At 43.7% G+C, this 23,465-nt stretch overlaps 2 long non-coding RNA genes across 2 annotated transcripts; both read left to right on the plus strand.

The window, feature by feature from the left end:
• Positions 20,607–21,378, plus strand: LOC110435261. The gene is made up of 2 exons (XR_002452876.1): positions 20,607–20,937; positions 21,127–21,378. It is a non-coding gene; the product is annotated as an uncharacterized LOC110435261 (long non-coding RNA).
• LOC110435231 lies at positions 21,512–23,254 on the plus strand. The gene is made up of 4 exons (XR_002452840.1): positions 21,512–22,261; positions 22,373–22,400; positions 22,656–22,776; positions 23,071–23,254. It is a non-coding gene; the product is annotated as an uncharacterized LOC110435231 (long non-coding RNA).

Raw genomic sequence — 23,465 nt, forward strand, 5'->3', positions numbered from 1 at the left:
TGCACACAAATGCAGCTTTCATTGGATACTAATTGTCATTGATCTCTCGCAATGTCAATTGGTAATCTATGACTCATTGAGAAAACCACAGGATGATTACCAATAAATGATAGATATTATCCAAGGGTAACTCCGATCTCTATATATTAAATTCTGCTCTTTTAACTTGGTAATGGATAATTAATAATGATCGTTTTATTGCTAGGGTTTGGGCTGGGTTCGTGCAGAAACACCGTCCAGAGTTGAATGCAGCACTTTCAAAGCCCATCTTACTTCAGTGGGTTCTACGGCAGACACCGGGCAACAATTTGTGTGGCTACTATGTGTGCGAGTTTATGACGGTGTATGCCAAAAGAACTAATCTTGAGCACCTAAAAGTATGTAACATGTATATATAGTAAGTATATTTCATTTATTTGTTGCTATTTAATAAATCTTATTCATACCTCTAACTTTTTTCTTTAATGTCTATTAAAGGAGATGTGGCTGAAGGAGCAGGTGTTGGATGCGGTGCGCCTAAAAGGAATTCAGGAGACAATCGCAGGATTTCTTAATGACCAAGTCCTGGATTCCGGCGGCGAGTGCTACTTCAACCCTCAGGAGCAGATGAAACCAAATAACGATGATCATTTGTACGATGCTTGAGTGGTGGAGAAAAATTGTGTTGTAAATACTTTATCCGTGAAGCATATGTGTAAATATTTTATTATGGACCTATAGATATAATTATTTATATATATATAGTGTTTTATAGTATATTTATATGTAATCATTTAAATTATATATATTATATAGGTGTGCGTTCCACAAACAATACGCATTCGAAAATAATAATAACATAATTGTAAACCCTAAATGGAAAACCAAATGAAAAGAAAAAGAAAAAAGAAAAAAGAAAAAAGTCTTTAGTCCCGGTTGGTAGAAACAACCGGGACTAAAAGTGGAGGCCAGGTGGCACACCCTGGCGCACCTTTTAGTCCCGGTTGCTGTTACCAACCGGGACTAAAGGTGGACCTTTAGTCCCGGTCCACGGAACCGGGACTAAAGGTGGGACATTTAGTCCCGAAACCTTAGCCCCGGTTCCGTAGCCGGGACTAAAGGCGCTTACGGCCCGGGGCTAAAGCCCTTCCCTGTACTAGTGATTGCAGTGCACTAGCATGTATGCTTGAACATGCACCAGTTCTAGAGAAGCTCAGTGTCGTTTTCTCTCACACGGTACGTAGAAAACAACTATACCATTGCAGATTCAGTTATATATATAGTACATTATTATATATTTATCTTGCTGACTTGTGATTTGCCTTGCATGCTGAAGGTTGAATCCAAATATGACATAGTATTTGAAGGACGCCCTAATGCAACAGAGAACTCTACTATGTTATCACAACACCTTAAGATAGTTGAGCTCAAATGTTTTGAGGTCGATCAATGGGTTATCAACGTTCTGAAATTCCTGGGTACGCTTCACATATGTAAGATAACAACCAAAACTGGCTCTCTTCTACATTTATGGTTTACTTGCATGTGGTAGCAATACACAGTGTTTGCAGCTTCGTTTTCTATACGCTTTTACCCCCGCATGTCCCAAAACATGTAGATAAGATAAACATTACAAAATTTGTCTATGATTTATACCTACGATATATAGTTAATAGTTTCATCGTTTTCTAGATATTAGGCCCTCATCCAGGTGTTTGGTCTTATTCACTGAACACAGACAAACAATTTCATTAGGTTGGCTAAAAATGTTCTTTTCAAAGCAAGCTAAAAATTCTTTCAATCAGAGGGGATTACCTTTTTAAATTCTGTATTAACATAATTCTCAGAAAATATGATGGAAATTTGACATGTTGAGGTCATGTCAGTATCAAATGCATCAGTTGAAACTGTGGGAGAAATTAACAGATCAGATAAAAGGCATATGAGTAAATTATATCTTATTAGTTTTCAGTTCTGGCACCATTCAAATAAAAGCATATGAGTAATTAATTAGCTTATGATGCAGTTTAGTGAAGTAAATAATTACGCATTGATTCAGTTCCTATATAGATCCTTGCATATCGTTGTTGATGATCTCTGAACTTACCTCATGTTTCTGCAGGGTTTCAGGTTAGAGTGACAGAAGGTTCTAAATGAAGAAGGAAAAACTATGGCTATAATCAGTGCCGTGCTTGGTCATGAGAGTTACCATACTATTAAGGATTATGTCATCTGTTTGTTCAGTCCTATTCCAAGTCACATAGGAACATGATCTCCAGAATTATTAGATTATCCAGCAGGCTATATGCAGGGCTATGTGGTTTTAAATGCCATGCTGCCTAACTGCCAGCTATAAGAGTCGTCATATCATCTTCATTGATTATCATATTATATAGCTGCTCTGGAAACGTCAGACATTACTGCATTTCAACTTTCCCTTCTGTGAAATTAAAATGTCCAATAATCGTTCAAACGGATTGGTTGGGATAAGGTTAAAGCCACATTATTATATAGAGATTTGTTATTGTGCTTGGGATATACCTAGAGAATTGTTTCCAAACGTTGATGAAAAGAGAAATAATTAATTATAGTTAAGGATACGTTAGTAATTTTATAATCCAGTCATTTACAGAGCCACCGCCACTGGGCCGTGCATGGAGGACAACGCACTGACGGGTCAGCATGGTTGTAGCAAAAGATGCACGGGCAAGCACTGAAATGGAGGGTGATAAGGCACCTACAGCCAGCATGTAAGTGTGCTCAAATCAGAGCATCGTTGATGGTGTGGAAACGTCGGACGACGCTACCAAAGTCAAAGCAAATTCATAACCTTGTGCATGGCATTATATTTTGGGCCGTGGATTTGCATGAGTTAGACAAGCCAAGCAACCCCTAAACTCGTTGTATCCTTTAAATTAAATTTAAACTGGTTCCAGGCCTGCCAGCTTTAGGTTCTAGCACACATCATAAGTACCTTCTAATTTCTTAAACCATTGGATCTTGCCAAGTGAAGGGCTCTCATAGTTTGTAAGGATCATAAAATTTGTCTCTTATATAATATAATATACACCACACGAGATATTTCTATCATCTAACATCCTCCCTCAATCTCAGCCACATACAAGGTTGAGATTGGACCAAAATTGTTTGAGCTTCACAGAAGGAAGATTGCACATCAAGTAGCTTTTGAGCAACACGTTCCCGAACTAAATGAATGTCAATTTCAATATGTTCGGTTCGAGCATGGAACACTGGATTAGCTGTCAAATACTTAGCTCCAAGATTATCACACTATAGCCGTGTAACAGAAGGATGAGACACACCAAGTTCCTGAAGAATTTTCTGAACCCACATAATCTTCGCTGTGACATTGGCTGTACAAAGCTTTAGTAGACGAGCGCGAGACGGTCGGCTGCTTGCGTGCACTCCATGAAACAAGATTGGGTCCCAAGAAAACTGCGAAGCCACCAGTGGACCGGCGATCATCAATGCACCCAGTCCAGTCTGCATTAGAGGAGGCCCCCACCATCATGGAGGTAGACCTGCAAACTTTCACGCCCGTGTTCCATGTTCCCTTGACATACCGCAGGATCCATTTTACGGCGCTCCAATGCATCGTGATTGGCGCATGTAGGAATTAACACACTTTATTGACCGCATAGCATATATCAGGTCTTGTAAGTGTAAGATACTAAAGGGCCCCCACCATGCTACGATATTTTGTAGCATCTTCAATTCTAAGCTTGTCACCACTTATCATGCTAAGCTTTTCAAAGGTTGGCAGCGGAGTATCAACCGGTTTGCAATTGCTCATACCTGCTCGGTGCAAAATATCAGTAGCATACTTCTGTTGAGATAGAACCAAACGATCAGACAGGTGCTTAACCTCAGTACCAAGGAAATAGTGAAGGGCACCAAGATCCTTAAGAGCGAAGTCACCTTGAAGATCTTTGAGCAGTGCATCAGTAACAGCAGTGGATGAACTAGCATCGATAATATCATCAACATAAACTAGGACAAAGTCTATGCTACCGTGCTTGTAGTACGTAGTAGAACAGCGAGGTGTCAGACTTGGATAACTTGAAGCCGAGAGCCAATAGTTTGTTGCACAGCTGAGCATACCAAGCCCATTTGCAACCAATTTATTTTTCCCAACTAGTTTAGGTACCAAATGCCAAGTTTTGTTGTGGATAAGAGCTGGGTACTCATCATTCATGGCACCAACCCAATTTTTGTCAGACAATGCATCAGTGACAGAAGCAGGTTCATCACCAAGCACTATGGCTAGATTAGACCACCGAACCGTACCATCAGAATAAACTTTTGGTTTGTGTATACCTTGTTGTGCCCTAGTAACAGGTCGCGAAGACGGCAGCACAGAGGTTGTTGGAGCTAAAGATGTAGAGGATCCGGAGACAAGGATCTCAGCCCTGACATCGCCTGGCGCCATGGTCGAGCCGGGATCTGCCTGTGGCACATCGGCACCATCCGGAGGCGGGGATCAGCGCGCCGCCGCCTGAGGGAGGCGTTGTCCAGGCAGGTGATGGGCATGGGGAATCAGCTGCTGATCCCAAAGCCGCGGCATTAGTACGAGGATGATCAGGAGCAGGCGAATCCACATCGTGCCATGAGCCACTGGTTCTTGTGGTTGCAGCATGAAATAACGGCTTATATCGCTCGTTCCTGCACTGTTTTGATGAAAATTTGTTCCTACAGTTTGAGAACATGACAGAGAATTAGTAGTCACAGGTGAGGACAAAATGTTGATCATGCAAACTAGCATCCCCAAAGCTAGCGTTGGAAGGTAGCAAGGATGGTGGAAGAAGGGTGATTTCAGATCGAAGTTGAGCCCCAACATTTGGATGAAGTGTGGAGAAGGGAAAGACGTGTTCATCAAACATGATGTCATAGGAGATGTAGACCCTCCCCTCAGATGGATCAAAGACACTTAAATCCCTTATGCATGTGGCTATGTCCCAAGAAGATGCACTGTTTAGATCTAAATTGCAATTTTCTATCAATGTAGGGGCGAAGGTTAAGTCAGATAGCACAACCGAATGTGCGAAGGAAAGTGTAGTCCGAAACTTTGCCATAGAGGCATTCATAGGGAGATTGATTGTCAATTACTTTACAGGGTAATATATTTATGATGAACACGACGGTAAGAAACGCTTCATCCCAAAATATTAATGGAATAAAGGCATGTGCGAGGAGAGTAATCCCAACATCGACGATGTGTCTATGTTTTTGTTCTGCTGCACCATGTTGATGGGCATGCTGGTAGGATCCTTGAGGTGCTATACCGATTCGTTTAAAGAATGAGTTGAGGGTTTGATACTCCCCTCCCCAGTCAGTCTATATAGATTGAATTTTTCGACTGAACTGTCTCTCAACAAGGTTATGAAAATCTGTAAAACACTGAAAAACTTAAGTCCTTTGGCGAATCAGATAGATCCACACATACTTGCTGAAATCATCAATGAATGAAACATAATAGGTGTGCCACCCAACTGAAGTTGGTGTTGGCCCCCAAGCATCTGAAAAGACAAGTTCCATAGGACTAGTTGACACACTACTAGACCTAGGGTAAGGCAATTGATGATGTTTGCCTCACTAACATGCATCACACATGCTAAGGCAATTGAAGGTTGTGACGACTCAGAACATGCTGGACTACAAAAGTGGAAGCATGGCCTAGTCTGTGGTGCCACAATGAGTTGGATGGCTTGAGAGCTGCAAGCCCTTGTTTATTGTGCATCGACTGAAATGGGTAGAGGCCTCCTTCACATCTGCCTCGATGAAGGACTTTCTTCGTCTGATGCTCCTTAATAAGAAAATGGTTGGGATGAAACTCTACGAATGTATTATTATCACGTGCAAGGCAATTAACAGATATGTGACTTTTACTAGCTTGAGGAACATGAAGAATATCATTGAGATGCAATTTACCAGTTTGGGAATTAATGTAAAATGTTGTTACCAACAGAATCTATCCTCATACCTGATCCATTTGCAGCATGGATATGATCACCACCGGTGTACTTGTCACAGATGGAGAGCAAGTATAGTTCCCCGATGGTGTGATTGGTGGCCCCGGAGTACATATACCAATTGGTACCGACCCCGTATGAATTGGTTGTAGACGAAGCAGACTTTTGAGGAGGCCCATTCCAGGAGCGATTGAATTGCTTGAAGCACCGAATGGCACTGTGGCCCTCCTTTCCATAGAGCTGGTAGAAAACACCCTGTTGGAAGGAGCTACTGTGGCCACCATTGCCTCCATGGTTTCCAATGTTGCCAACAAGGTTGCCACCATTGCCGCCACCATTTGCGGCCGCCATTGCCACGACTTCGGGGTGAGTTGTTGGCATTGCCGCCACCATTGCCTTTCATCTCGGAGTTGGCAGACGACTATTGCCCCATATTGCATAGATCCAAATGCTACTCAAGATCAGTGACAACTTGTGTAAATAGATCGCTCACCGTGATGGGTTCGACGCACGCCACCATAGCTCTTACCATTGGATCTAATGGCTCATCAAGCCCAGTCAAGATGTAGGAGACAAGCTCCTCATCTTTGATCTTCTTGCCAGCAGACGCCATGTCATCAGCCAGCCCTTTCATCTTGGCAATGTACTCCCCAATCATGGTGGAGCCTTTGTGGTGGTGGCTAGCACCATCCGGGTCATGATGACATGTGCCCGTGATTGAGATGCGAACATCCCTAGGATCGCGGCTCATGCACTAGCCGTGGTGACCTCGGAGGACACATGCTTGAGGATTTCCTTCGACAAGGACGTCAGTAGGTAGCTCAGAACCTACTGATACATGGCGATCCATATCTCATGCTCTTGATTGGCAAAGGGTGGTTTGTTGTCACCATTTAGGGGAAAATAATTGTACTTTCCCCCGAGTAACAATAGTGAGCTTCTCTATTGAGTTGTTTAAGAATGCATGCTAATGCATGGCAATCAGGAGGGTCACACCAGTAATCATTCATCAACAGGGTCCTTAACATGGATAATGTAGAGCACCATATCAAGTTTCCTCTAAAAATAATCTAAACCAATTTCAAAGACACAAATACTATGAATGAATAGGGTGTGTTTCTCATTTACAACAACGAGTAGTTAACTAAGATATATAGGAACACATAAACATACGTAATGGAACAGTGAACAATAGAAACAAGTATTGAAAGATAAATTGAAGAAGTGTACCACTGTGTGGCCAGATGCAGGGTCAAACATGTAGCTTCTCATAAGCCTTCAAGAAGCACACACTTTTCAGTAACTTGGCTGCTACTATCATCATCAGAAAATCCTTCTTCATCATGGTCGTCATTATCTTCTTTGCTACTAGATGAGTAGCCATCACCTGCGACAGCATGGTCGGATGCATAACTATCGGATACTTCTTCATCACGATCGTCAATGTCACTGTACGAATAGCTGTAAGCAGCTTGGTTAACATGACAGTAGTCCATGCGGTCACCATCACAAATGCACTCGTCCAAGCACCAGTCTAATCTGACATTAGCCATCTCCAACTCTAGCAAGCTCTAGACCTAGGGAGTCCTATCAGCAGAAGGGATGTCGAGCCATGGGCAGAGTAGGAATGAAACAAGAATACAGAAGCACCATACCGGGCAGGATATGCAGTCTGTGATGCTCAGGCGCCTCAGCGATGGCGACTCCATCTCCCTCACCTCCGAGAGGTCGCATTTCTCCATCTTGTGGTCTTGCAGGGCAGGGCAGCTTAAGAAGTGGGTGATGCTCGCACTGAATTTTATGACATAGAGCTCTTGCCTCGTGATGTACGAGGAGAGCAGGGGCAGCTCAGATAGTGGAAGCCATGGCATCTCATCATCCTCGTTGTCAAAGATGTGGAGCGATAGCCACCGAACTCTCACACATGTCGGGGGGGAGGGAGCGCGAGATCTTGCTGAGGCGAGCTTGCAACTGTTGGTCCACGAAACCACAAACTTGCCCTAGATACGTTGGCGTCGTTATGCCTGTGATGCGCATGCACCTATGAGCTTCCAGATGTGGCGCTAGCTCGGGGCAAACAAACAGGTCCACATGGCCTCCTGTGCTCGGAGGAAGAAGAGGATGTGCTGGAGGATCTCGTTTCGGAGGGTGTTGGTATAAATTAACTGCACCCTAATAATGATTATAATCAGATTATCCGTAAGCGCATAGATATATACTGATCAGCACTTCACCAAGATGAACCTGGTTTTAATATCGAACCCAAAGGAACAGTAGGTGATTTATGACCTAGCCTATAATTCTTAATCTAAGGGGGGCCAATCAATCCAGAAGACTATTGATGACAAGGAAATACTAATGTACTCTGGTTCCAATAACCGGTAAACTTTGTATAGTGTCATCTTATTGGGCAAGTAACCCGAATAGGGGAAGAATCAGAGTAATCCCCTATCAGGCACCTATAAGCCTATCAATCCTATCAATGGGAAGTGGACTACAGAGGAATCAACGCAGCTATAAAGTCACCTACATGAACTACCACTGTCTGGCTGATCAGGGGACATTCACAAGCAACCATAGCCTAGACACCATGTCTAAGCTACGAATCACTACTCCGACCTAGGAGCTACCCAAATCGTAGTACTCAATATAATATTAGTTGCAAACCAAAGAACGAATACAATCAAATTTCTTACTTGAATCAGAAGGGTAAATACAAAAGTCCCATAGAACGCGGTTCCGGGCGAGGGAGCCGAATCCAGACAAATACAGCTCGTGAGGAAGCTCCAACAGGCTGGGACTCCTCCGAATCTCTACTCCTCTACTCTATCTCTCAAATCTCTATCTTGATTGCTGACCTAGATCTAGTGGATCTGTATCTAATGCTCTGGCTCTTCATCTCTTGATCTATCCTCCAGGGGGGTATAGCCTTCTATTTATAGCCTGGTGGGATGGACACGTGCCGTTGGATCAAACCGACTTAACAAGTGGCCGAGATGGCACCTTAGAGGCGGTGGAGGAAGCTTCCGGAAGGGGGGGGCAAACCCTAAATGCAGGGGGCCGACCGGCGCTAGGGTGGGGCTGGCCGACCCCACCTAGCGGCTGTTGGCTCCCCCATTGCGTCGGGTGTCTTCTAGAGTGTTCCTGAACCCTCCGGTGTCATCCTTCCATCGCGGATAAGTTTCTTGGCCGATTAGTACTTAAATCTCTCTTTTTAGCATTTTCTGAAATAATCCCTAGAAAACACAGAATATATAAAACTCATGGAAATTGTCAGCGATAACCCTACTCTAGTGGATATTCATTTATGGTGGAGAAATAAATGCTAACAATTTTTATAAGTTAACAGGTGTCAACAGAGGGCGCTCAGGTGATCTGCACTGCCGGTGGTGGTCAGAGGCATCACCATCCGACCATGGTCTGGAGCCATTTTCTATGCTCTCTGTACAGGAAAACAAGAATATACAACAAGATTGATGTTAGTCAAAATTTCTGGATCACACTGCTGTGCTAACACACTCTCAGCATAACTCGTTATGCTAAAAGTTTTCCTAAGAAGTTTCTGACTATAGGAAGAGTTTCATATATATACTTCGATTTGACTAACACATTTAATTTCTCCTATGTGTTTGTCTAAATGATTTTGGATCAAACATTGGAGATAACTTTAGATGAATATTTAATATGTTCATCAAAAAAAAATGAAAGATATAGAAAACAAGAGAGAGAAGTGTACGTAGCGAAATGATACCGCTGCTTCCATGGACTACTACCACTGGAACTCATGAACTACAAACTGAAATGCTAGTCTGCTTCCACCATATCTCTTCATTCTCCCACACTTAGGCTGTGGTTCATAGGGTGGCCCATCGGCTTAATTGTGCCTGCGGCATGCAACTCGCATGTTTGATAGCTCGGGCCCACCAGCGAGCCAGGCTGCCAGCATGCAAATCATGCTCTCGCTATCTCTGGGGAAACACAATCCAAGTCCATTTCCTAGGAACTCGGGCCCACCAGCGAGCCTGGTTGCCAGAATGCAAATTATGCTCTCTCGCAACTGGACTCGCATTCACTTGCTGGGAAAAATAGAGTGGATCAGGCTGGGAAGCACAATCCAAGTCCATTTCCCGGCCGACAGCCCAGCTGGCTTCCGCACGTGAGCGTAGCACCTACCCTTCCTTTCATCTCCATTGCAACACCGTGTGCCGCTATTGCCACTCTGGCAGCCGTCGCCGAGGACAAGGTTAGGCTTCGCAGGGAAGAGGAAGAGGGGGATCCGCGAGATGCGTGAGGATCCCCTGCCGATGGAGGTCACAACAATGTGCTAGCCGGTGGAGGACCCCCCCCCCCCCCCCCCACGTGGTCCGATTACCGCTGCCAAGGTTTTGGGATTCAAAATCTAAAAAAAAAATAAGTTCCTGTCAAATTGGATGAATTTTGGAAATTTTGAAAAATTTGGACCGGGATTCACTCGTTGAACCAATCAAAAAATTCGTAATTGGTAAAATTTGGCCAAATTTTAACAAAAATAAAAAACAACGGTACTACAGCCCTTGCCAGTGTTGAATATAAATGAGCTTTTAGCCAATATTATATTTGATGATTAATTCAAGGGCCAATAATAAATGCTATGTTGAAAACGGTTTAATACCGTTTTGACTATTGACCATGTGTTAACTCAACTTAAATAGGTGGCATTTGATAGCTCTTATAGAGAAGTTGACGAAGGAAAAAAGGGTGTCACATGAGCGCGCGCCGCCGCCGCCGAGTCGTGTCGTGCCAAGGCGAGGCGAGCGAGCTTGCTTGCTTGTCTTGTCTTGCGCGACACACGAGGTCGAGTCAAGACGAGACGTGATGTGACACGTGGCACACGCGTGATGAATAAGGAAAGAGAGGAAATCGGGGTTTGACCGTTGTGCAATTAATGACAATTAATTGCTAATTGATTGACTCGTTAATGGCAATTAATTGTGATTGATTGCCATTAACCAGACGTTTCCTCCTAGGGCCTATATATTCCATACGCGAGACACACTTTCGTTCGTTGTGAGACACAACTCATTCCTTTCCATTCTAGTCGCGTTGCTCTCTGTTCATCCCCGTCCCGAACCTCTGCGCGCATAGAGATCGGGAGAGTAGGCTTCCGGAACCCGACGCCCTGCATCGAGACACCTGCTCAGGTGTGCGGGCAATCAGGTTTTTGGGGAGAGTCTTCCGCGACTGCTCGACGGCAAGATTATTTTCTTCCACTCCGGCGGATCGGGATCGTCTTCTTCCTGGTAGACGTTCGGGACTGCGACCACTTCGTCCTTGTCTTCTTCCTGGTGGACATTCGTGGGACTGCACTGCGATCATCTTCCTGCATCGACTGAGGTCCACTACTTCAAGCAACACACTATGTCGACTAGTGTAAATGGAGCCGCCGGTGCCTTCGGTACTGGTCCCTCCTCGGGGTACAATCTTAAACAACTGTTTTTCGTTTTCAGTATGTCTGTTGTAGTTGCAGTAGTTCTAGCAATGTTTATCTCTAATCTGAATAGTTATAAAATTGCACACGTGCACATATATGCCACCACTATATTATGCGTAATTTTCTAGATTAAACCAAACATTAAAATGTCTAATTTTCTAACAATCCAAAAACCTGATATTAGGCATTTTTCTCTTAGTGATTTTGCTGCTGCGTTAAAATTGGATCATTTTGATGGTTCAAACTATAAGTGGTGGCGCGCGAGAATGATACTGTGGTTGACTGCTATGAGTTGCTATCACGCCGCAAAGGGGAAGCCGAAACAATTTACTCCTAAGGAGGAACAAAAGTTCCTGGCAGCCAATAACCTCTTCAGAGGCGCCGTGATTAGTGCGCTCGATAAGAAGTATGTCGACAACTATATCATTTGCACCACTGGTAAGGAATTATGGGATGCGCTTGAGACCAAGTTCGGGGTTTCTGATGCTGGTAGCGAGCTGTACCTCATGGAGCAGCTGTTTGATTACAAAAATGGTGGATAACCGTTCTGTGATTGAACAAGCACATGAGGTATAGGCACTAGCAAAGAAACTAGAACAATTCCCTTGTGTGTTGCCTGCAAAATTTGTGGCTAGCGGTATAATCGCTAAGCTGCCACCTTCTTGAAAGGATTTTGCTACTTCTCTAAAATAATAGAGGAAAGAGTTTGGTCTTGCCGAACTCATGAGATCTCTTGATGTTGAGGAGAAGGCAAGAGCAAAAGACACACATGGGAAAGGCGTTGAGTCTTCTAGTGCCAATGTGGTGCAGAAGAAAAAACAATACGCATTCCGTAATAAGAAAAAGAACAAGCAAGAGAACAAGCAAAGGACAAATCCGAAGCTAAAGCAAACTACAACTTTTAAGAAGAAAAAAGCAGATGGAGACTGCTTTGTTTGCGGTAGCGATGACCATTGGACAAGTGCTTGTCCAGACCGCAAATTCAAACAAGATGAGAAAAAGTCAGTGAACATGGTTGTTAGCGAGGCTAAAGGAGAAACATCTGGGTATGGTAATTATTTACCCACTGTTCTTTCACTCTGTCATTCACCTGAGTAGTGGATTGACACTGGGGCTGATGTTCATATATGTGCTGACATCTCTTTGTTTTCTTCTTATCAGGCCAGCGACACTGGAGCCTTACTGATGGGGAACGGCTCTCATGCGCGTGTTCTTAGTGTTGGTACGGTCATTCTGAAGTTCACTTCGGGAAAGGCGGTGCTGATGAAGAACGTGCAGCATGTCCCCTCCATCAAAAAAAAATCTAGTTAGCGGCTCACAGCTTTGCAGAGATGACTACAAAATAGTCTTTGAGGCCAATAAAGTTATACTTTTAAAGTTTCGAACTTTTATTGGTAAAGGTTATGATTGCGGAGGCTTGTTCCGCTTATCTATGCATGATGTGTGTAATAAAGTCGTGAACCATACTGTTATTTCGTGATTTTGTCATGTTAATTGTGGTTGTTTAATGCGGCTAGCAAATATGAATTTAATCCCAAAATTTAATTTAGTCAAACGTTCTAGGTGTCATGTATGTGTGCAATCCAAGCAACCTCGCAAGCCTCACAAGGCTGCAGAGGCGAGGAACTTGGCACCATTAGAACTAATCCATTCCAATCTATGCGAGATGAATGGTGAGTTGACTAAAGGTGCTAGACGATACTTTATTACATTTATAGACGATTATACTATATTTTGTCATGTGTACTTGCTTAAAACAAAGGATGAAGCGTTACAATATTTTAAAGCCAATAAAGCTGAAGTAGAAAATTAACTTGAGAGGAAAATTAAACGCTTAATGTCCGATCGTGGTGGAGAATATTTTCAAGTGATTTTTCTGATTTCTACGTAGAATATGGAATTATTCATGAGAGGACACCACCACACTCACCACAGTCTAAGGGATTGCCGAAAGAAAGAACTGTACTCTAACTGAGATGGTTAACACCATGTTAGAGACTTTGGGACTATCTAAGGAATGGTGGGGTGAGGCGATACTGACAACATGTCATGTCGTGAATAGAGTTCCTACAAAGAATAAAGAAATCACACCATTTGAGGAATGGGAAAAGAAGACAATAAATGTCTCCTATTTGCGTAGTTGGGGTTGTTTGGCTAAAGTGAATGTGCCAATAAATAAGAAACACAAACTTGGACCTAAGACAGTTGATTGTATTTTTTTTGGTCATGCTACTCACAGTGTAGGGTATAGGTTTTTAATTATAAATTCTGGAGTATCAGATATGCATGTTGGTACTATAATGGAATCCAGAGATGCAACATTCTTTGAAAGTGAATTCCCTATGAAAAGTACACCTAATATTTCTAGTCATGAGTCTATAAATTCCTATGAGCAATTTATTGCGATAGAACAATCCGAGGAACCCCATGTTCACTATCCTGAGGAGGATGGTAATGTAGTCACTCGAATGAGCAAAAGACAAAGGAAAGTGAAGTCTTTTGGAGATGTCTATTGTGTACCTCATGGATGATACCCAAACAACCATTAAAGAGGCATTTTCCTCTCCTGATGCTGACTTGTGGAAGGAAGCAATAAGGAATGAGATAGATTCAATAATATCTAATGGAACTTGGGAAGTGGTTGAACGGCCTTATGGGTGTAAACCTATAGGGTGTAAATGGGTGTTCAAGAAAAAGCTTAGGCCTGATGGTACAATTGAGAGGTACAAGGCTAGGCTTGTGGCTAAGGGTTATACCCAAAGAGAAGGGGAAGATTTCTTTGATACTTATTCACCAGTTGCCCATTTGACAACAATTCGAGTGTTACTATCCTTGCCTGCCTCTCATGGTCTTCTCATTCATCAGATGGATGTGAAGACAACTTTCCTAAATGGAGAGTTAGAGGAAAAGATCTATATGGATCAGCCTAATGGATTTGTAACAAGTGGTCAAAAAGGCAAGGTGTGTAAGCTATTAAAATCCCTACATGGCCTAAAACAAGCTCCAAAACAATGGCATGAGAAGTTTGACAGAACTTTAACTTCTGTCGGCTTTGCTGTTAATGAAGCTAACAAATGTGTGTACTATCGGTTTGGTGGGGGTGAAGGTGTGATCCTTTGTTTGTACGTGGATGACATACTCATCCTTGGGACAAGCCTTGATGTGATCAAGGAAGTTAAAGACTTTTTTCTAATAGCTGATGTTATTCTAAACATTGAGCTTTTAAGAGAAGGCAATGGTGGGATTACACTTGTGCAATCCCACTATGTGGAAAAGATTTTAAGTCGCTTTGGGTACAGTGACTGTCAATCTGCTCCTACGCCTTATGATCCTAGTATGCTATTGAGGAAAAATCGAAGAATAGCAAGGGATCAACTAAGATTCTCCCAAATTATAGGCTTACTGATGTACCTTGCAAGTGCCACGAGGCCTGATATCTTGTTTACAGTTAGCAAACTAAGCTGATTTGTGTCAAATCCGAGAGATATCCATTGGCAAGCTCTTGAGAGAGTGATGCGCATCTGAAAGGTACTCTGAGTTATGGCATTCACTATACCGAATACCCCAAGGTATTAGAGGGTTATTATGATGCAAATTGGATATCTGATGCTGATGTGTTAAAGGCCACAAGTGGATATGTGTTTCTGCTTGGAGGTGGCGCTGTTTCATAGAAGTCTTGCAAGCATACTATCTTAACAAAGTCAACCATAGAAGCAGAACTCACATCACCGCCGGCGCTGAGGCCGATTGGCTTCGTGAACTCCTGATGGATCTATTGGTGGTTGAAAAACATGTGCCGGCTATTTCCATGAACTGTGACAATCAAACAGTGATCACAAAAGTCAATAGTTCTAAGGACAACAGGAAGTCCACAAGGCATGTCAAACGGCAATTGAAGACTGTCAGAAAACTGAGAAACTCTAGATTTATAGCGTTGGACTATGTCCATACATCTAAGAATCTGGTAGATCAATTCACAAAGGGACTATTACGTAATGTGATAGATAGTGCATCGAGTGAGATGGGTTTGAGACCCACGTAAGCTCTACCATGGTGGCAACCTATTCTATATGATCGGAGATCCTGTGAAGTAGAATGGTGAAACAAACGAGAAGTAGATTGTGAGGAAAGACCATTTACTTAACTCATCTCAATTGGACTTCTTTCCTAAGTCTGTAAGGAAAGCTGGTTATATACCTCAATGTATTCCAAAGTGGCTTATGAAGCGATAGATGTTGTCGTACAGAATTTTTTTAAGGAATACACCTATATGAGTTTGACTGCTAGTCACAGTCTATGAGATTTGGGTGGTCTCTAGATACTCATGAATGGGCCAGAAGTATGACTTATATGCTTCAACTAGACGGGATGTTCATGCAACCCGGTATCAGTTATGAGTTTAGATGAAACTTATATCACACAAAACTTACAATTCAAGGCATAGTCCATTGTTCAAGTTGTGACTAAGTGTAATCTGTACTCTAGGTGGAAGTTCAACTTAACAGTCTCCACCGAAACAACTGGTATATGAAATGACATGGAAATTTGAGAGCTTTTCTTATGTGCCCTAGAAATAGGTGGGGATTGTTGAATATAAATGGGCTTTTAGCCCATATTATATTTGATGATTAATTCAAGGGCCCATAATAAATGCTATGTTGAAAACGGTTTAATACCGTATTGACTATTGACCATGTGTTAACTCAACTTAAATAGGTGGCCTTTGATAGCTCCTATGGAGAAGTTGAGGAAAGGAAAAAGGGTGCCACACGCGCGCGCGCCGCCGCCGCTGAGCCGTGGCGTGGCGAGGCGAGGTGAGGCGAGCGTGCGTGCTTGCTTGTCTTGTCTTGTCTTCTCGTGACATGACACACGAGGTCGAGTCAAGATGAGACGTGACGTGACACGTGGCACACGCGTGATGAATAAGGAAAGGGAGGAAATCGGAGTCTGACCGTTGTGCAATTAATGGCAATTAATTTCTAATTGATTGACTCGTTAATGGCAATTAATTGTGACTGATTGCATTAACCAGACGTTTCCTCCTAGGGCCTATATATTCCATATGCGACACACACTTTCCTTCATTGCGAGACACAACTCATTCATTTCCATTCCAGTCGCGTTGCCATCTGTTCATCCCCGTCCCGATCCTTTGCGCGCACAGAGATCGGGAGAGCAGGCCTCCGGAACCCGACGCCCTACATCGAGACACCTGCTTGGGTGTGCGGGCAATCAGGTTTTTGGGGAGCGTCTTCCGCGACTACTCGCCGGCGAGATCGTTTTCTTCCACTCTGGCGGATCGGGGTCCTCTTCTTCCTGGTGGATGTTTGGGACTGCGACCACTTTGTCCTCATCTTCTTCCCGTGGACGTTCGTGGGACTGCACTGCGATCATCTACATCGACTGAGGTCCACTACTTCAAGCAACACACTATGTCGACTAGTGTGAATGGAGCCGTCGGTGCTTCCGCGACTGCTCGCCGGCGAGATTGTTTTCTTCCACTCCAGCGGATCAGGATCGTCTTCTTCCAGGTGGGCGTTCGGGACTGCGACCACTTCGTCCTCGTCTTCTTCCTAGTGGACGTTTGCGGGACTGCACTGCGATCATCTTTCTGCATCGACTGAGGTCCACTACTTCAAGCAACACACTATGTCGACTAGTGTGAATGGAGCCGCCGGTGCCTTCGGTAGTGGTCCCTCCTCGGGGTACAATCTTAAACGATTGTTTTTCGTTTTTAGTATGTCTGCTGTAGTTGCAGTAGTTCTTGCAATGTTTATCTCTAATATGAGTAGTGATAAAATTGCACACGTGCACATATATGCCACCACTATATTATGTGTAATTTTCTGGATTAAATCAAACATTAAAATGTCTAACTTTCTAACAGCCAGTGCATCTATGGTTGGGAATTGTGCATCCCACATCTGAGTGATGTCGTTGATGCCTTGAGCCATTAACCATCGGTGCCGGCGACCTGGCGTCGTCGTGGTAATGGCCAAGGTGCTGCTACGTATAGTACATGGCTGCCACTAACTTGAGTGCGTTTGTACCTCCTGACCATGGGAGTCAGCAGGAATAACGTTGAGCAATGGAAAAACATAGGAGGGGACGGGATGAGGGAGATGGACAAGAGCATAGCTACAACATTTAAGGAGCCTTACCACTAGCAGTCGGCGGCCAACCACCCAGAGGAAGGAAGAAATTAAATGATTAGGGTTTGTAGGATTTTTTTAGATAAAGTTAGGGTTTGTATGTAGGATAAGGTTTTGTAGGATAAGGTTCACACTTATATAGCTGTGGGAGATAACTTTGGACTGTCTTTGACCTTGTATTGGGCTAGAAATTTCAATTAGGCTGAATTTTTTGGGTGGTTTGTATTCCTCTCGAGCGCTACTGAAATGGGCGAATTTTACCGAAATTCAGCCCATTTGGGGCTAATCTCAGATCTTGGGCCGCTGCACAGAGCCGGCCGCCCACCATGGTGCCTCTGCTGTACAGCGTCCTTGTGCTGGCTGGCGCACACATGTTTGCTAGTGGCGAGTGGCCCAGCCACATGGGAGGAAGACCTTGCCAAGGTGCTCCACCGCATGCTTCGCCCTCCTCGTGGAGCTCAAGACAAAGCACCACCTCCACCTCTACGGCTGACGAACTTGCATTTGCCATTGCCGACTCGAAGCTCATTGTAGTGGTGCTGGTCCTGGCCATGTTCTTGCCTCCGCCCAGGTGGTACAGCCAGCTCCTGGCAAGTGCTCGATGGAATGCCAACAAGAGAAAGAGGGCGTAACTCCACCAGATTCTAGATGCAAGGTGATCCTATCCATCTATACATCCTATCAAACATGATCACAGCTCGGCCTGGCTCAGTAGGAGTAAAAAATCAAACAAGAGAGGTTGTACCATGGGAGCTGGGCTTAAGCTGGCCATAGCTAGGCCACCTGGCCATGTTGGCCGGAGCAAGAAATCAAACATGCCCTTAGAGAAAGGAGGGACAAGGGATCTTGGCAAAAGCTAGAGAGATTGAGGAATGCAAAGAGTATATACTGTCTGCTCACTCTAGCTCGACGAAATTCAGAAGGGAGGCTGTGGTTTACTATAACCCGTTCGCTCCTACCGCAAATAGATCTATATGTTAGAGAGAACAAGGGATCCCATAGAGAGCTTATGAGAGGGGTATAGATAAAGATGGGAACCAAAAGAAAAAACATGGTAGACAAATCTCTTACCATCTTCTAGCACCACCTCCAGTGAAATCAAGGAGCTTGAGGCCTCTAGCGACTCCCTTGCTTTGGCTGCCAATAGATCTATGCAAGAGAGAAAGGAATCACATAGAGAGATTGTTATAGAGGGGAAAAAGAGGCTGGCATGATAGAGAGGAGCAGAAAATATAGCCTTTACTGATGCTAGCACCTAACTAGTGAATTCGATGGCGGGAGGTCACGATCTATGGCGACTATCTAGGTCTAGATACTAGGGAGGGTGAGTGAGGTGGAGGAAATGAGAAGGGGAGAGAACCTCGATATTTCAAAAGGGGAAAGTGGATTCAACCATCACAGCATACCCTACATAAAAAAAAACTATGTGAGGGACCATTCTTGCACACAGTATTCGTACAGTTCTAAATAATAGTAAAACAAATATTTTTTTTGTTTATGAATTTTTATGGAAATTTTTTCGTAGATCCAGTTGAGGAAAATATTTATTATGGGTTTAAGACTTTCTTTTGGTTTCAGTTTATGGAACCATTTCTCATATATAAACTAATTTTACAAATAGGGCATCGGTAGTACATTATCGTGATTAGACAATGACTTGAAACCCACATGTTTGAGCTCCAGATATTTCTTTCAAGTGGAGGGATACTATATCTTTATGAAAGGAATTGTTGGATCCTAGAGTTTTCCAATGGTGCTTCCTTCAGTGCTTCCCTTTGGTGGGAGACCAATACTTATTGAGAAGTTTCTTAGCAACTTCTTCACAACTATGTAAATTGAAGCATCTCTTCAGATGCACGAGTTTCTTACAAATAGGATTTTTATTTTGGTCCCTTCATAAGTTATGCACTTAACCATTCCATATTATAGTTCTAGCTAGTGTCTGACTGATTAAAACCTACTCTCAATGGGTAAACAACTAAAATACAAGTTGAAGCAACAAACTAAGCATCTCATGCTTGGCGAAGATCTCTAATGTTGCCCACTGCAATCTTAGCTTGTCGTTCTTCTTTTGAAGGATTGACCCAATGTGAAACATGGTTGGGCAATGTGGACTAGATCGTGGATGGGCGTTGAGCAGTATTTGTCGGTCAGGCGGGTATTGAAAAATAGGCCATGTGAAGCATTGGTCTATTAAACATGTGCCAAAATACAGTAAAACTAGAATCTACTTTATAAGTCCAAACCTTTTTAGACCTTGATTCTTAGGATGAAAATAGGATGGATGTTTACCGATATTTGTCCTGCCCGAATGGGTTAAAACCTTATATGAATAGTCTATATTTGAATCTGAAAATTTAATATCAACCATATCTGAACCCGAATAATCGAAGTTGGATTTTTTATATGTGTATGAAACATGTATCAATATTCTCCGTATCCGGTTCTAATAAAGAGAATAAAATATGCGATATGGGGCATAATGCAGGATCACTTATACCCATTTGTATCTGATCAGGTTTTGTCCCTACTTGACTCTGACAAAACTCATTGAGCTGCACTACTGGAAACTAAAATGTTCCTGTTGGTTTATCACCTACCGATAGAGAAATAGACAATAATTCTATCAGGCCCGAGAACTAACAGAAAAAAAAATTGAAAACCGATAGGGTAATATATTTTTGTGTCGGTTTTTGGTCAACCGACAGAATAATATGCATTTTTTATATGCGTGCTGGTGCCGCCGGCAGAAAAAGTCAATTGGTAATGCTACCTTACGGTCGTCCGACCCCATCGGACAAATGTGTGGGCGACCAGGATAGACGCGTGGGCAACCACTCCACCGCTTATCCTGTCCACCTTCCATCTCCACCTTTTCCGCTCTCTCCTTGCTACTCCCCCGCCGTTCCTGCTGCCCGTGCCTATGCGCCCGCACGCCGCTGCTCCTGCCGCATATCCCGTGCGCCTCCCTTTGCTATGTGCTCTCCACGCCACGATGGCCGTGAGCCACCACTCCCTCCCTTCCTTCCTCCCTCACCTCTGCGACCTCCATGTCCTCTATTCCACCGGAGTGAGGGCGATGGCGGTGGCTTGAGCCACACACCTTCCCCCTGCTCTCTCTTCCTCGCTGCGACCTCCATGCATCCGGAGAGGAGAGCAACAACGGCAACTTTCGGCAAGGTAGCTGGGGTCCTCATGTGGATCTCAACTTCTTCCTCTTTTTCCTCCCTCTAGACCAAGCTCTCCTCTACCTTCTCCTCGCCCTCGTCGTCCACCTCCTTCTACTCCTCATCTGGATTTGGATCTAAGGGATACGATAATGGCTAGGGTTTCGGTGAGCTCTCAGGTACACATCTCATTGTTGCAATGGTTCTCTCTTGATGTTGCAGTAGGTTTCAATCAATGTTGTAGTACTGCTTTTTTAGATGTTTTGCAGTATGTTTTCATTTGCTTCAATCTACATGTTGTAGTAATTGTTGCACGTGTGTTTCAACATGTTTGGTGTTATTGTAATAATATCTTCTTGGTGTTTCAGATGCTGCAGCTTAATATTTCAGCTATTTTTCCTTGTTGTTGGAACAATACATTCAAGATGTTTCAACTTCATCATCACAATCTCGGAGTTGTTATCTATTTTTGTTGTTGCAATATATATGTTCATAGTGTTTCAACTGCTTCAACCCATTGTTGCAGCAGTTCATTCTATGTTGTTGCAATAACATGATCATGGTGTTTCGAACAGCTTCAACCTGTTGTTGCAGTAACTTATTCGGTGATATTGCAACAACATGTTCATGGTACTGCTGCTTCATCCTACTGTTGCATCTCAAGCTGGGGAGGTGAGCTGGGGGGAGCTGTGGGAGCGAGCTTCGGACGGGGCGGATGTGCTGGGGGTTGATGAGGTTGGCGGCAGGCAGATCTCGTGCATTTGGGGGGCAGAACGAGTTCCTTACGCAGGGACAGAAGGATGGGGCGATTTCTTTTTCTACTCTGAGCGGGGTGTGTTTGCATCTCTACTTTTTTTCTTCTCCATGCAGGGGCAAGTGGGGTCATGTACGAAGACCCGGCGCCCATACAATAGCGCTTTCTTCTTCTCCATGCGGGGACAGGTGGGGTCGCGTATGAAGACCCGGCGTCCAGACTCTAGTGCCCAGATCGGACGTCCGGGCGCTAGTAGTACCGAAAGTCAATTCAATAAGCGCCCAAAACTAAGGCATGCAGCCAACCTGGGCCTGGGCTGCGCTGGTCTTTCAGCCGGCCCAGAAGCAGGCGGGTTTTGCTCGCAGACACATATAAGCGGTGTGCCCCAAACCCTAGCCTCGCTTGCCGTCGCTTACTCCACAGGAGCAGCCGCCTCCGCCTCGCCTATCTTCTGTCCTTCTCTGTCTCAAACTCGTCGGCGTGGGGCTCTCAGCAACGGAGTCTGCCTTTGTTCGTATCTACTTCAGCTGCGGCGCCATGGCTTGCTGCGCCTGGCAGCGGCAGCGTCTACGGCGACCTCTTGGCCCTCCGTCACCACCATTGCTTGGCATCTTGCTTGCTAGTCGGCGGATGGACAGGATCTATGATGGCCAGCCTGGATCAAGTTAATGGATGGTGAGCAGTAGCGCGTGGGGCGGATCCGGTGCGGACGAAAGGTGGCATGAAGAGCAGTAATCCCGTTCGTGCAGGTAGTTATCGTGACTTTCTTTCCCTTTGGTCCCTTAAATTTTGTTGTTTTGTTGTGTATGGAATGCACTAATGTTTGTCTTCGTCTCTGGCTACATCCGCATTGGTCCCAGGGAGCGCCCCCATCAATTTTTTCCCCAGGTCTGCACCCGCTGTTTGTTACTAAACTTCTATTTACTGGTTTGAATGATAATCATTAATTCAAATGCAGCGGTATGCATTTAGGTATCACTGATTTCATTAGAGCTTATAGGAATATTAGCCTATATTTTTTTTACTGCGCTAGTGAGGGATGTACCAATCTTTTCTATTTGTTCTTCCGTATAAGCAGTCCCAGAAGGTTTTTCTAGTTGTAAAGTGGATCTAATGTTTTCTATCGATCTATCCATTTTCTAGATTAAGAAGGTTTTCCTCAAGCATCTTTATTTTATATCACAAAGAAATCTGGCAAGGGTGCCAACTGATTCTGAAAGAGCATTGGCCTTGGCTCCAAAGACTCCCAGGGAAGCAATTGAAGGTATAATGCTTTCCTTTTGCCAACTGTTCGGTTTAATACTTTTCTGTTCAGAATCATTTTTTGTTCCTGTTTGATAGAATTTTGTAAACAATTAATATAATAGTCTAGCTCCCAAATTTATTTGCTATTTTGAAAACAATGACCTTATGTTCTCAAGTAATATATGGCACATGAAAAGAATACAGTTCTTAGTGATTGTCCTAAAATGCTTTATTTATATGATGAAGTAAATCTGTTTTGCTAAAAATCCCATGACATTTGCAAGATTTCTAACAACATAATATTCCACTGCAGGTTTTGTTGAAGCCGAAGAACCCTCCTCATGCAAGTATTGAATGGCTGGTAGTGCAAAATAGGCTAAATCTTTGTATACATAGCATTAATGATGTAACTTCAGTGGCGTGTGTAACATGATCTCTTAAGTGAGGTTTCCTTGTATTTATCGACATGGATCTATTGTTTATGCTTGTTATTCGAACTTAGGCATGTGTGCCATGTGTATACGATCTATTGAGTTTTCTAGGTATAAATGATTGATCCTACTACAAGCCCTGGGCAGTTTGACAATGTGTCAAAGACTGCATGGTTGAAGTTCTTCACCATGTTCTTCACCTAGAGTTTGATGTCGTCGACGACGCCTTCCAACTCCAGACGCCAGGATCCAATGTCCGCAACCATCACTTCCAGCA

This window comes from Sorghum bicolor, chromosome 5 (genome assembly GCF_000003195.3).
Source record: "Sorghum bicolor cultivar BTx623 chromosome 5, Sorghum_bicolor_NCBIv3, whole genome shotgun sequence".
NCBI lineage: Eukaryota > Viridiplantae > Streptophyta > Magnoliopsida > Poales > Poaceae > Sorghum > Sorghum bicolor.